This window comes from Colossoma macropomum, unplaced genomic scaffold (assembly GCF_904425465.1).
Source record: "Colossoma macropomum unplaced genomic scaffold, Colossoma_macropomum, whole genome shotgun sequence".
NCBI classification, from domain to species: Eukaryota; Metazoa; Chordata; class Actinopteri; order Characiformes; family Serrasalmidae; genus Colossoma; species Colossoma macropomum.
The window spans coordinates 14,035,307-14,050,736 of record NW_023494806.1 but is presented as its reverse complement, the minus strand read 5'-3'; the positions used below and the strand labels follow the sequence as shown (position 1 = coordinate 14,050,736).

Below are 15,430 nucleotides of genomic sequence, written 5' to 3'. Positions count from 1 at the left end.
TATAACCAAGTGTAAGATGTAGATGCTTTTGATATACCCTAACCTCACCTTGGCCCTAATCCTAACCTTCATCTTAACCTCTACCCAAAGCCTAAGCCTCGCCTTGATCCTAATCCTGACCCAAACCTTAACCTAAAACCTAATCCTAACCCTAACCCTGGCCCTAATCCTAACCTTAACCTCTATCCAAAAACTAATCCTAACCCTCATCTTGACCCTGATCCTAACCTTAACCTCTACCCAAAACCTAACCCTCACCCTGGTCCTAATCCTTACCCCTAGTTTAACTAAAACCTAATCCAGTTAATCTCCAGTTACAGAACGGTGTCAGCAGCATGTCTGTAACAGCTTGTTGAGGATGTTGAGATGGTCTATATTAAACCTGTTACATGTTCAGTTCCTCTCAGGTTAAACATCACAGATCTGGACTTGGACACTCCAAATAAAGTGAAAAACAACTGAATTCTGAATTTTATTTTCACTGTTAATTAAATGTCTATTGTTAATCATCTACTGAATGTATTCACTGCTGCTACATCATTGATATATTGTTCTGTTACTGAGAGTCTGTTGAGTGTTTAATTCATCTAAAAGGACCAACTCAGCGTCACCATTTTTTCTATGTTCATTGAAGCTTATTGTAACATACTGAATATGTACATGAACGTACCAGCTGACCCACTTACTTTCTCAGCTATAATGGCAAATATGCCATACATACCCAGTGCATAATATGAAACTATCTAATGTTATCCCCCTGATGAATTCCACATGATACCATATCAGCCACAATATTCAAAATTATTCTCTGGGCACAAAACTCAATTTCATCTTTCATTGTTTCTGGCTTGGTGAATAGGGAATTAGCTTTATCACTTTCTTCTACTGTAGCGTCTCACTAATCCTGCATTCATGAGCAGAGATCCAGACTAGATCCAATTGAAACATGCAGAGTTTGTATGTGAATGCTAGCAGCAACCATGGGGGTCCAGGCATCAAAAGGCTGTAGGATATGTTGCGGATTTGCACCCTAATGAATTCGGTTGAGGGAATGTAGGAGCAGTGAGGGTAGTTTAATGTAGTCAGGTGTTAGTGTGTGTGAGTATGTGTGCTTGTTTTCATACATTTAAAAAACTTCCTGACTTTGAAGAAAAAAACATAAACAGGGCTGTCCCACTTCAGGATCAACAAAATGATCCACTTGAAAAAAATAATAAAAAAATATAGACAAAATAAGACTCCTAACAACAATGGAAGACTTGGTAGACCACCAAAACTGTCACCATCAGATAAACTGTACTTAAAGCTTAAAGCATCTTTAATAGAGAGGAGAAAATCAAGGGCCACTCTTGCTTCAGATCTGAAAAAATCCACAGGTGTTTCTGGCCATCTTTCCACAGTCAGAAGACAATTCAGTGTTATGGGTCTGAAAGGATGTGTAGCTGTCAAACAGATGTAAAAGGCAAAGAGTGGACACACTAAACACTTAAAAAACTGATATATTCAATTTAATTTGCTGTTACATTTATATTTTTTGCCTTTTTTCTGAACACTGTAAAATAGGGATGCAGTGATACTGGAATTGTGAGCTGATATCCAGTATTTTTCATGTATCTGCTGATGCTGATATTGATGTGAAAACATTATTATGTATAAAATGTAGAAAGTGGGATTTGAGCCATCTGGAGTGATATCACAGAAAAATATACTATTTATTTCAATAGGGTTGCAATTTCAGTAAAATGGGAAAGAAACAGATATTTTAGCACCGTAGCTCAGCATTGCCTACATGTTCTGCACTCGTAGTACAATAAATACATCAAATGTCAGTTTGAAATGTTGGTCAATTCTAAACATCTGTCCCATGTTGATATTTTTAAAGCACATTTCTGCAGATACCAACATGATTCCGATATAATGATGCATCCTGAAAAATTAATGACTTTGTGGGCATTTCGACTGGAAATTAAATAAATGAAGCATGGTCTCTGACTTCAGCACAGTACTGTATATACTGTATATATAGGACATATTGATATTATTATATATAGGTGCTTACATATCGCTGTTGTCGGAACAAAACTTTGTGTCTCCAAAATGAGAACTTTACAGGAGAAGGAAAAAACATACTTTATTTTAAGTGTAAGTCAATGGAACCAGACCTTTTTCCAAGTAATTTTGTGCTATTTCTTTTGGTCCATTCATCATAAAATTTACACACAATGTAAAGGACAACAAGTATGTTCAAATGATGTCAAAAACAGAAAAACGGAAATACAAGGTTTTCTTATGAAAGCAGTGATACACATAGTACATATGAAATATTATTATTCCACATAAGTTCTTACATATGTATATATAGTATATATGAGACATTTGACCTGTATTATATATGGGTATTTCCATATCATCGCTGGTGGAACAAGACCGTGTATCTCCAAAATGAACTTGAACCTGAAGTTTGTAACGGTTACGGCTTTGTAAACATGTTACCATAATAAACGTAATAATATTTTTTTTCCAAGTATTATTGGGCCTTTTCTTTTGCTTTTCGCAAAGGGTAACTGAAGTTTTTTAATTCTGCCAAAAAATGACAAAAATGAAGACAAAGTTATATAATAATATATATAATACTAATGGGGCACTAATTATTACATATAATGTCTGTGGGAAATGTGTATGACCTCATGTCCCAACATTGTATAAAAACAAACCTCTGTGTGCTGGTTAAACCTATTTTGAAGCCCACCTAAGGGGAGAAAACAGGCCCAAAAAGGCTGAAAAATTAAACTGAAGAAGATTATCCGTTGTAGAGAGAGAGCGGGAAAAGAAGAGGAGGACGGGGCAGGGAGAGATATTTCATTACCATTCTACAAGCTGACTGCTGCCTTCAAGCCTCTGGGAAGTTTTTCTTCTCATCTGTCTCGCCCTTAGAGCTGGTGTTCTACATTCTGTTATCAAGTTAATAATCATTTGTAATAATTATACATATTATAATCTCTCAGAGATCTCATCGTTACTGTTTTAATAATGGAGCAGATAATTAGCCAGGCACGTCACTGTTTATCCTCCGGCACAGAATCGTTTGCAAAATGTGTGCAAGGGTTAAAAAATCTACAATATTAATTATTCAGCTTTACAGCATGTGCACAGCAAGCTGAATCGCTTGGCCTACAGATATTATTTCTGTTAAAACCTTAAAGTGTATGTGTGTGTAATTTGTTTTACTGCCTTAGTGAGGACCAAATGTCCCCATAGCAATTGGAAAGCATGAATTTTGATATTTTGGAGAACTTTTGCTGGCAATGAGAAAAAATTCTTGTTGCTACAAAAGAATTTTCCTTTTAAATTAAAATTAGATGTTGTACTTTTTAGCCTAATCTTTGTCTGCTGCATCTGTATTGTATGGTCAGCAGCTTCAGTGTCTGCCCACTGGCTTCTATTATATGTGTATTTTGACTCTACAGGTATGTTTTTTACTATGTACAGGGAAATGTGTGAAAATTATTGTCCATAGTGATCAACCATTACAGACGTGACAGATAGAGATCAGACTGAGAAAATGCTGTATACTTTATGGTTAGGTTTTGGTGTATGTGTAGTCCAGTCCTCAGTAGACAGCTGTTTCATTACCTGTGATTACAGCTGCAATAAATGTTCCATTTCATTTCTTGTACTGGGCAGCTGCTGGGGCCAGGCTGTGTATGTCCTCTGAGTAACAAATCTGGGTTGTGTCCAGCACCAGCTGTCAGTCCAAACAAGAGCACAAAGAGCATGCTTAAACAGATGAAACATGAATATAGAAACAAAGAATGAACTTAGTATAAGTATATATTAAAGGCCCCATATCACGTTTTGTGAAACAAAAGAGTTTGATGTAGTGAATAAAAAAATACTGTTCCATCTCCAGTCCATACAGTCCATAATGAGAACTAAGCTGCAAAAATAGCTGGTTTTGAATTAATTGTTTTTGTGATGTCACAAAAAAACAATGCATTTACATATATCCTCCTATTCAGCCAAGCAGTTTAGCTCCACCCCTTAGCCTAGCAGTTTAGCTCCACTCCACTGAAGCTATAAGGAGTGTTTCAGCCTGGACTGCTAAATACCAGGCAGCCAATCAGAGGCTGTAAGAGAGGATGTAAAATGTTCATGTAAAAATGGATTATGACTATTTTTCTGTATAAAGACCCACACAAACATCATTAGAGTTTGTCCATATGTAAAGTTTTTCTGCAGTATCCTGGGTGTAGTTACAGTTGCTAGCCTATGAAGGACCAACTGAGTGAACCAATTTTCTACAATTCCACTAATGAACAACATAACGTCATAATAATTAGTTTCAGGTACCCCCAAAATTTTCATTTTGAGGCATTCAGAGTGTCCAAGAGATTAATTAGGAGGGGATGAGACCCCCCCACACTCTCAGAAAAAAGGTATAATACTGTCACCGGGGTGGTACCCCTATTTTCTAAGTTGTATTGATTATTTTGTTTAATGTATTTTATTGTTCTGTTTTAAAATATTAGGTTATGAAAAGATACAAATATGTACTTTTCCATGGGGAAAAACTTATTTAAGGTGCACAATTGGACCTTAAAACCACTGTTGTACCTTTGAGAAAAACAATTACATTGTTTGTACCTTGATGAATGAAAAATGTACCTGCACAGAACCTTTATTTCTAACAGTGCAGACCCAGCTGAATTTTGCATCTTGCCTGCGTTCTTTAAATATATTTTTCCAAAATGTTAAATTTGACAAATAAAAGGTAATTTTGCATTAAATGTGCAGCAGGGTGTTTTGCGGCTGTACTTTTGCACTGAAGCCAGTTTATTTTGTAATAATGAAATGTTTTCAAAGGTTCTTCTCTCTCTTCTTAAGTTTCCTTTGTGCTGTTGAGCTGTTCAGTCTGTTAGCAGAAGTGATAGCTGACAGTTTGAAGACATAACTACATTAACTAAAGGAGTTCAACAACATTAACAAATGCCACAAGACTGGCAATAAAAACAAACCTATCAACAAGAAAAGGAAGTATGAACTTGACTGACTGCCTATACCAAGCTCAAGTCTGTGCATATCTTCACAGTGAGGGTCCTTAGTGGGTTCAGTACATAGTGTGTCCTGAAGCTCTATGTGGGGATCTTCTCATGAGGCTCAGAGTGCTGCACTGATCACTGATGTGGTCTTCAATGCTTCCAACACCGAGCTGCTGAGCACCAAGACCTTGGCGAAGAACAGTGTGATCCTGGTAGACAGCACTTTTATGCACAGGCTGTGTTATGAGGCCCACTGCGTCCTCCCTCTCAGTCGCAGAGAGCCAAACTGACCCCTGAAGAGGAGGATACCATAACAAGAAGAGGTCAACAAAGTTTTAGAAAAAGTTTGATAAAAGCAGAAAGAACAGCAGGATCTGGATGAGCAGTTCCAGCAGAGTCTTTACAGCATTGCCTCCAGACCTGGACAGTGTAAGAGAGCTGATTCTCCTACATTCTGGAGGATAAAGAATTTGAGCTCTACCTGAGGCCAAGAATGGTCGTGTGAGACTACCACCATTACAAAGGAAAACGCCCCACAAACAACAAAAAAAAGAATTTTATTATTTTTCCATTTGTAATTATCATGTTAAATATAGCAGTAAGAGTTGAGCTCAAGGCAATACTACACCATGCTATCAAGAAACCATTCAGTTTGATGGCAAATGACAGTGCTGATGTTGGGGTTGCCATCCTTTGAGTCATTGTCTCATTAAGCCATCACATCCGAATGGAGGAAAAATGGACGACTGGAGAAAATCATTAAGCTTCGGTTTGCTGTCAGAAATAAAATGCCTGTGTAAATCTTCCTGCTGCCTCAGGCCATCCTTCAAGTGTACTTTTTCCTCAGGATGCCGTAAATTTCCTATAAGTTACTACCTCGCAAGGCAGTTGGTAATTTAGCCGATGGGGGAATAATTTTAGGGGAATGGCGCTATATCTTGCATTATGAGTTTTTCAAATAAAATATTGAGCTTTCGACACCTCGCAGGTGTTTAAACCCAAGGCGTCCCCTGAGTGAGGTAGAAATGTTTAACGGTTTGTTTGGTTTGGAGTCTGTCTGGGCTATTCTTAGCCACGTCTGGGGAACCTTTGGAGAACATTCTGCTGAAACATAAGGCCTAATGTGCGGAGCTGTTTTAATTCGCCCGTGTTTTATGCGTGTTTTGGGTTTTGGTTGAGCGTATAACTTCACAGCTTTTGACCAGAAGGGCCTTGTAGGTTTACTTTTCCAGAAAGTGGCAGTGTTGGCTTGTTTGGGATGTGGTTTCTTGGGAATAATGGCATTACGCTGGTTGTGGTTTTCAGCCGTGGTCCGAATTTAAGTCAGAATATAAAGTGCAGCACTGTAGTTGCTAAAATAAAAAAAAAGGAAGGGCTTTAACATATTGGGAGTGTTATTCCAGATGGTACTGAGTGGAAAAGATGACAAGCAACAAACTCCCACAGCTGTCTGTCTGCCTCTCTCTCTCTCTCTCTCTCTTGCTCTCTCTCTAGATTTTGTTTTTCATCCTTTTATATCGCATGCCCATCTAAATATTTTCTTTAAAAAAAAAAAGTCTAGAAACTTGTATTTATGCTTACCACAAACACTTTCTGATTTCTCACAGTTTGCATCATGCATGCCCTGCAGCCTGAGCTGTGCTTAACACAGGACGATGTGACATTAGCATCTGCGGAGAAGGCGGAGGAGGACCGTGTTTGAGCTCAGGGAAAGCAGCTGCTCTTCCTCTAGGACCAAGTCAGCTACCTCAGGGCTGTCAAACTCAGGTCCTGAGAGGCACCAGCCCTGTGGAGATGAGTGCGTTCCCTTTTCTAATCCACCAAATTCAACTTACGACAGCCATGGGAATTAGCTGATTAGTTGAATCATGCATACTGAAGGAAGACGTTGGCCAGAAATTCATTTTTCACAGTTGTCTCTTTAACCCTTGCCCTAGTTTTGCATGAAAGCTACTTGCCTAATGCACTACAATAGACGAAACTGAGGCTTTGGGATGACTGCTGTTGATGTTTACAGTCTTGTAGCTCCAGTGCAAAAACCAAAGAAGCAAACTTCAGATACTAAACATGATCGCAAACAGCATTAAAGTGTCAACTTGACTGAATCAACATTCTAAACTAATGTAGATTCTACATTCTTTTGCACTCTGGATTAATGTTGAAACATTTAACAAAAATTCGACCTAACACAAAAGCTTCTTCAGTCTTTTCTCAACCCTTAGGAAATCATATTACTACAGTAAAACATTATTAAAACACAAAGTAAAGTAGGTTTTTTTCTTTCTCCTGTAAAGTTACCATTTTGGAGATACAAGGTTTTCTTCCGACAACAGTGATATACAACAAAGGCCAACTGGCCTAAAACAAACAAAACCACTTGCCAGTAGTTTCTTTATTTAGATATACTGGAAAACCAGATAACAAGAAAATGTTTTAAAAAGAACTTTTCAAAAATAGTCTAACACTAAAACTGTCAGTAATTCATAAACACCAGATGACTGGCTCACTTCACAACACCTTTTTCTTAGGTTCTCTGAAAAATAAAAGCTGTGTTTTTACCCATTTGTTGTACAAGAAGCATAGAAGTAAGAATATTTCTCTTTTTCTTCTATTATTAAGAGCAGAGTCACATAAAAGCAGAGTTACATTTGACCATTTAATAGTTAATTAGTTAGCACAAGCATTTGTGCCAGTTAGCATAGCTAATATAAACAGCTATGAGAGGCATTTTGCCACCATAATGTAATGGTATCATTTCATTTGAAGGGACTGTTGTATATCACTCAAATACCAACCTTTTAAAACTACGTTAGTCATTCACATATCGAATTAGCTCTGACAGAGACAGCAGTGAGCTGTAAGAAGGACGCGCAAGAAAGTTTGCATTGTCATGTCCATCACATGAACTCATGTTCTACTATGAAAGAATGTATGTTCACTGTCATTACTGCCAACATTACAGCTGGACACTTTCATCTTGCAGGAAACTATAACCGAAGTGAGGCAAATTAATCTAGATAGTTAGCAAGCTAATTAGCTAACTACAAGATTATTCTCTTCCCCTGTGTGGCCGGCTAAGCTGCCTAACTAGCTAGCTTGTCTCACCTCAAACTTTACTCCCCACTTTAATTCTTTCTAAAAAATAACTTATGTCAGTTCCTTCCTAGGAAGCCCTACAGGATCATATATGGCAGTTTTTTTTTCATTTTTTTATGTTGGATACATCAGCTAAAACATTTCAGAATGCTAATAGGAAGAGTTATTGGCATAAATATGCTATTTCGTGTTTGCTGACATTAGCATCTGCGGAGAAGGCGGAGGAGGACTGTGTTTGAGCTCAGGGAAGCAGCTGCTCTTCCTCTAGGACCAGGTCAGCTACCTCAGGGCTGTCAAACTCTGATCCTGAGAGGCACCAGCCCTGTGGAGATGAGTGTGTTCCCTTTTCTAATCCACCAAATTCAACTTACGACAGTCATGGGAATTAGCTGATTAGTTGAATCATGCATACTGAAGGAAGACGTTGGCCAGAAATTCATTTTTCACAGTTTTCTCCTTAACCCTTGCCCTAGTTTTGCACAAAAGCTACTTGTCTAAAGTACTACAACAGACAAAACTGAGGCTTTGGGATGGCTGCTTCCTTCCTAGGAAGCCCTAGAAGCCCTACAGAATCATGTATGGAAGTTTTTTAATTTTTTATGTTGGGTACATCAGCTAAAACATTTGAGAATACCACTACCCCTGATAGCAAGAGGATAGTGGACCACTGTTGGACCGTTGATGGCAAAGCTGGCGGTCCACTGGCATTTTGCTCAGTGTTTTCTGAGCGGCCCACGGTGGTTAAGCAGATTATTAGACAAAATTCTACTCATCATCACTTATTTTCCATTCACAGTCCAATTTACTTATTTTTCCATCCCTCATTTCTTTAGTTATACTTTTAATCTAGCACAGCACAACATTTTCTATAGAATCATTTTACATTAAGCCTCATCATTTTTTTTTGTTGGTAATATTTGTCTAAGTTTATTTTATAAATTAAAGTCTCTGTGCATTTAAAATCTGTTTGAGGTGATTAAAAACTAGTTAGATCTTGTATGCAGGACAGTAATCTGGGTGGTCCGAGACCAGCAGTGGCAAACGGTCAGTGGGGTGCCGACCTTATCAAGCCAGTGGATGCATATATGCTTACTATCTGGGTAGAAACAGTTATTGGTATAAATATGCTACTTCTAGTTTTTGCTGTCCCCAATAATAACTGCTTCAGGCCAAAATGTCAGCTACTTAAGGCCAAAATCATAGTAGGGATAAGTATGAAAATGGGTTAGCACCCCTCTTGCCCTATAACAAGGGTTTCAGTGAATACAGTGCTAAACTCTGCAGTGCTGTAGCCCTCCAGGAGTCTCACACTTCTGAGCTTTCCTCATATAAACCCTGGCCAGAACTATTATAGCAGAAACAGCGAAACAGATTAGCATGAAGGCAAAGCCCTATGTGTTCAGCTGCAGCATTAGCAGCCTGGCTCTGAGTGATGACCTGCTGCTCCAGACCAGCTCAGCTTTAATGCACTGGGCCTGGTCCTCCAGACCCACAGTCCACTGGGGAAAAGGCTTCATCTGCCAATGCTAGAGCCGCTGCAGCTGCATGCTGTGTATGCGAGTGTGTGTTTGTGTGTGCAAATGTAGGGCTGTGTGTGTATGTGTGCTTTTGCAGCCAACAGCCGTTAGCAAACGTCCAAATGAGCACATCCTTCAGGGGATTTCCTTGGATATGTTTGATGGAAAGAATCAAATTAACTCTCACTCTGGAATCAAATTCTCGCTTTTTCCCATATATCTTTTTTCTTTCTTTCGCATTCTTTCTCATAAAGTGCTGGGTGTTGATGTCTGGTGTAATTTGGCCCAGAAGACTCACATAAATTTTCCTTATTTCATTTAAGACTGTAGCTGTATTCTGTGTGACTCAGAATTTCATTTATTTTGACTATCTTCTGTAACCGATATTTTCATTCGTCAGTATAATGCCTCAGTTCTCAGTCTCTAGATCAAGACAAATTCAATTTACGCCAGTCATTAACCCTGTGTTTAGATTTCAACTCTCAGAGGAAAACGTGTTTAAACTGCCATAAACAGCGGGCAACTGTTCGCAATCTCCGCATGCAGGTGTTGCCGCGTTCCCTCAGTGCTGTGGCAACCGTTGCTGCGGTAACCATCTAGAACAGTTCACTCCCTCATTCCCTCCCTACACCCTATATAGATAATCCTGCTCGGCTTTAGAATTTCAAATCATCCCTATGCCACTTCGGCGTAAGTGGCTTAGTTTGCGAACATCAGCAATAAGTTACCTTATTACATCATTACTACTTATATTTATTAGACATTATTACTTATATTTTTTAGACATTACTACTTATATTTATCAGACAATATTATTTATATTTATTAGACATTATTACTTATATTTATTACACATTACTACTTATATTTATTACACATTACTACTTATATTTATTAGGCATTACTACTTATATTTGTATGAGAAATTATGCCGTTCTTAGACCAATTGACAGATAATGACTATGTAGGGAACTGGCTAGTAAAATGACACAAGGATTTTGGACACTACATTTGTAGACGCATTTGTAGTAGCCTAATGTCCACAACCTAGCAAGTGGCATCCAATTAATTCAACCTGAAATCAATACTGACCTTTCTTACCTTGTCTGAAAGCTGGTCATATAAAGTATGATTCATCATATAAAACCACTTTAATGACAAAATTCTTGTTTTTCTGTAATCGTGGATTGAAGCGTAATGATGTTTGCCCACGCCTAAACATCTTCTGAGTTTTGATTGCACCAGTAGGCGTGGAAAAATAATTGAATAATTAATTAATGATGTCCTGTTTCACTTCCCCCTTCTTCTGCCCCACCTATCATCAAGAGAAAACACTCAGCTAGCTCAGATACCCTGCATAGTACTGTGTTTCACTGGGGAATGTGTAACGATACAGAAAATGTGCTGTGAATTCCGATTCTGCATACCAGATGTGCTCCAAAATTTAGAGCATTGTTTTTAATGGAGATGCACACAACATCACTGATATCATCATGTGTCGCTACTTGGCGACATCCAGCACTGACACTTAGCTATTCGCTATGCTGCATTAAATTAAAGCCAGAGCCAGGCCACAAAAAGCATGTGGCTTAAAATTTACACCAAGAAAGACAGTAAAGTCAGTCTTTAAGATAAACAGACCAATCCAAATAGTCTGTTCTCTCACTTAACTTTACTAGCCTTGTCACTTTGTACTTTCACTTTTTTAGCTTGGTAACAGGTAGTTTGTGAACAGTTATTTAGCTGATATCAAACTCACTAGTTATGTTGAAAGTTTTATTTCATCAAATCTGAGTGTAAAATGAGCTTTAGCTTGATGCTTATAGGCACTCTCACTGCTACGCCTTCTATGTGGTTTAGCTATGCTGTAAAAAATTAAACCATTAATGTCCATAAAAAGTGAAGGTGCAGCCTCAGCTGCAATAGCTCCTGCTGATTCGCAAATGTCAGGTTTGTGTTCTTTTAAGAAAAATATCTGCTACATACATTTTTACATGGAAACTATCTGGTGTCATCTTGAAACTTGCACTGCGTTATGATATACATTTGAAGGTGTAGTGCATCCCAGTTTGCAGTGCTTTATTACCACTGAGAATTCGAACCTCAGTACAGCATAGCCAACACACTATATATATTGCACTATTTCTCTCATAGGGAAAGAGTTTTAACACAGTCTTGGTATAGCAGGGTTGCTGAGGTAGGCAGCTTTCATCCGTGCATCCCCCTCTGCTGCCAGTGGGGGTTTGAGAGGGGCAGAGCACATGAGAGGATCCACCACCCCTCCTCCTTCATAACAAAGAGCATTCTGCATATGTACAAAGGCATGTAGTACAAAGGCACAGCCTAGACCTTATTTCTGCAAGAAATACTATAGAGGAATAGCTTTCAGAGCCAAGTATAATTTAAAGAATTCATCAGTTATTTTACAGTTTTCCACACAAGTTTATTTAAGCTTTTTTTGATGAAATGTTTCTACAGTAAGATAAGTTGACATAAAGGACACAGAACTACATTTATGTCCAAAATACTTTGCAAAAAGGATTAGACTATTCCTTTAACGAGTCTTCTGTAGTGAGCATTTTATTAAGGCAGTGGAACGAACATTGTTACTGAAACCACTGGCTTGTCAAAGCTGACATTCTAAATGACCACAGGTGGATGTAGAAGACTCAGTTTTGCTCATTTCTATATGCTTCTTGTCTAAGAATGCAAATTTGGTCACTTTGGTTTACTATGTAATGCACAAGCATTTGACCCATGCTCTGCCCACACATTCTTTTTCATAAAAAATCTTGCAAAGTTGGAAAAGCTTTATAGAATATTGGCAAAAAGCCCTTTCAACATAATGAGAACACAAAAATGGAAATTTATAATATGTTAGTCCTTTGAAATGATTCATGAAATTTATTTTATGTCCAAAAGTGTGTTGGCACCTGCTCATCCAGTGTTTCTTCCAAACCCAAGGGTATTAATAGGGAGTTTGTTTCTCCTTTGCTGCAGTAACAACCTCTACTCTTCTTGGAAGGCCACACTAGATGTTGGAACACTGCTTTGAGGATTTGATTGCATTCAGCCATAAGAACATTAGTGAGATCAGGTACTGATGTTGGATGATTAGTTCTGGGTCACTCCAGCTCATGCCAAAGGTATTGGATGGAGCTCCATCCCTCCAGGGAAAGCAGTTCCACTGATCCACAGCTTAGTGTTGGGAGGCTTCATACCCCTCTGACAACTGGCATTGGGCATGATGACTTTAGGCTCATGTGCAGCTGTTCCCATTATATTAAAATTGCTTTGCTGTGGAGATTATACCAGCTGTGTGAGCGCAATTGAACATGTGTATCAGCAATATATTTAATTTTTCAGAAATTTGATGAGTTGAAGCTGACAAAATAGCCTCAGACAATTTACTCCACTTAAATAGTATAAATGCACACACTGCTGTGCACTACATGCAGTTAAACAGGACTAATAATGCTATGTTTGTAATAAAGCATGTATATTTTTAGTGTTCTTTAAGTACGGACAGTATCTGCAATATGCTGCGAAAAACTTACTCTGACAGAAATTATCATGATAGCAATGCGTCTAATTTTTGCCTACACTGAGTGTAGTTTTTTTGTTGTGTAATCAAGCCAATGTAGTGTGCTGGTGAATTTATTTGTAATTTCCAACCTGTCTAGTATTGATTAGCTACAGTCATATGCAAAGGTTTTTGTGGTCAAATGACATGTTTTGCTGATTTTCTAAGTGAAAGTAAGTTAACACATCTTTTACTGAGAACACGCTTCTGCACATTTTGATGCACGATTACTGTTTATTGGCTGAATGTAACATATTAGGGGGAAAAAACATAAAATCTGGCCTGTGCAAAAGTCATGGCACATTTAATATTATTTTTTTCCAATATGTTAAACTCAGCATATACATCAAAACTGTGCAATACATTTGGCAGAAAGATGTCATATTTGAGTGTGTTCTCTGCAGAAGATGTGCTAACCTATTTTCACTTACAAAGTCTACAGAACACATCATTTGACCAGGGGTGTTTAAACTTTTGCATACAACTGTACAATAGCTTTTATTTTAAACTGGAAACTTGATGTTTTGTTGTAACTTTTATGAGAAACGTAGCCGTCCAAAATGAATAATTTAGTCATTTTGACAATAACTGAGAGCCGCAATGTCTTATTAGGTTGAAACAGGATTTTTTCCAGATGTCACAAAATAAAACATGAGACTGTTGTGAATATGGTACTAGTGAGTATCAATTAAAAAAAAACAACTAAATTTGCTGTATACTAACTATTCTCTAGATTTCATCATTTATACAAAGATTTAGGTCCTTTTTGTACGGCCCCTCCTTCAAAGCAGCTAGCCCTCTGTATGGATCCCCATCTTTCCAAATTAGAGGCATGCAAAATCAATGGCCCACAGCCTCTTCATGGATAAACTATTGATCATCCTCTCTCATCTTCCCCAGCAATTATCTGCAAAATTATTCAAAACCCACCGTTTGGTTCGCTTTCGCCTGCAGCTCGTTAATCAAAGAAGTAGTATCTGTGCCGACAGAGCCTTTAGACTAAAATTCCAATTCTAATTCTCAGAGTCTGCTTTGCTCCCCTCCCCCACGTGTTAAAGAACATAAACTCACACATACATGCATACGCACACGTGCAATAGTGCTCATTCTGCATAGCAGAAAAAGGCAATCTGACGCTTGCAGTGAAGTGTAAATTAGAGAGTGGGGGGAGGGGAGAGTGCCTTAATGAACGAGGGATGAATTTTTAAATTTTGGAACTAAAGCTGGTGCTGATAGACGCAGAATGATTGGCGTGCTGTGCACCCTTACTGTCTCTCTCTCTCCCTTTCTCTCTCTCTGCTTCCTCCTCCTCAGATGTTGTTCATCTCCCTCCTGCCTGTCAGACCCCCAGCCAGAGGCATCAGGCTCGCAACGGATCTGTCATGCTGTCAGCGCCGAGGCTCAATTAAAAGAGCGCTCAGGACCCAAGTTCAAATTAATGATGGCACTGTTGGATTTTAACACAATCTGCAGCTTCATTTATTTCCTGGCTTGACCTTGCTGTTGTGCCCTTTTTTATAAGGAGTATGGAATTTTTTGCTGACGGTTTTTTTTCCCTATTTCCTTGAAATCACATCACATTTCCTCGCGCTCTCTGCGCTATCAGCCTTGTCTGAGATGCTTACAGTACAGTCAGTCTCCTTTTAACAAAGACATGAATTGGTGACATCTCACACAAAGGTTCAGAGCTGCCTGCATCCTCTGAAGTGCTGACTTCTTTGTCGTTGCACAGTGAACCAAAAAGTAGGCTTCAGAGGCCTTGAACCTACTGAACCCCTTTACTGCATCATTCTTTGGTTGTAGAAGCTGTTCTCCTTTTTATTATTCTATGCTTTTTTTTCACAGGTCACGGTTTTCGAGCCTTGGCCAAGCAACACCTTAGCAACCACCTGGGATACTATAGCAATGCAATGACGACATCTTAGCAATGGCCTAACAACACCTTAGCAACCACCTATAGCAATGGCCTAACAACACCTTAACAAATGCCTGGGATTTCATAGCAAGAGCCTAGCAACACCTTAGCAACTACCTGGGATACTATAGCAATAGCCTAGCAACACATTAACAACCTTTACCATCGCAATAGCCTACCAACACCTTCATCATTGCCTGAGACTCCATAGCTATGACCAAGCAACACCTTAGCAACCACTAGGAATTTCACAGTAATGGCTTTGTCAAGCCAGCTTAAA

The 15,430-nt window shown here is 38.6% G+C and overlaps 1 pseudogene; it reads left to right on the top strand.

The window, feature by feature from the left end:
• The window catches only part of LOC118827671, an 88,438-nt pseudogene extending 82,894 nt beyond the window's left edge, over window positions 1-5,544 (top strand).
• Window positions 5,545-15,430: the final 9,886 nt, after the last annotated feature.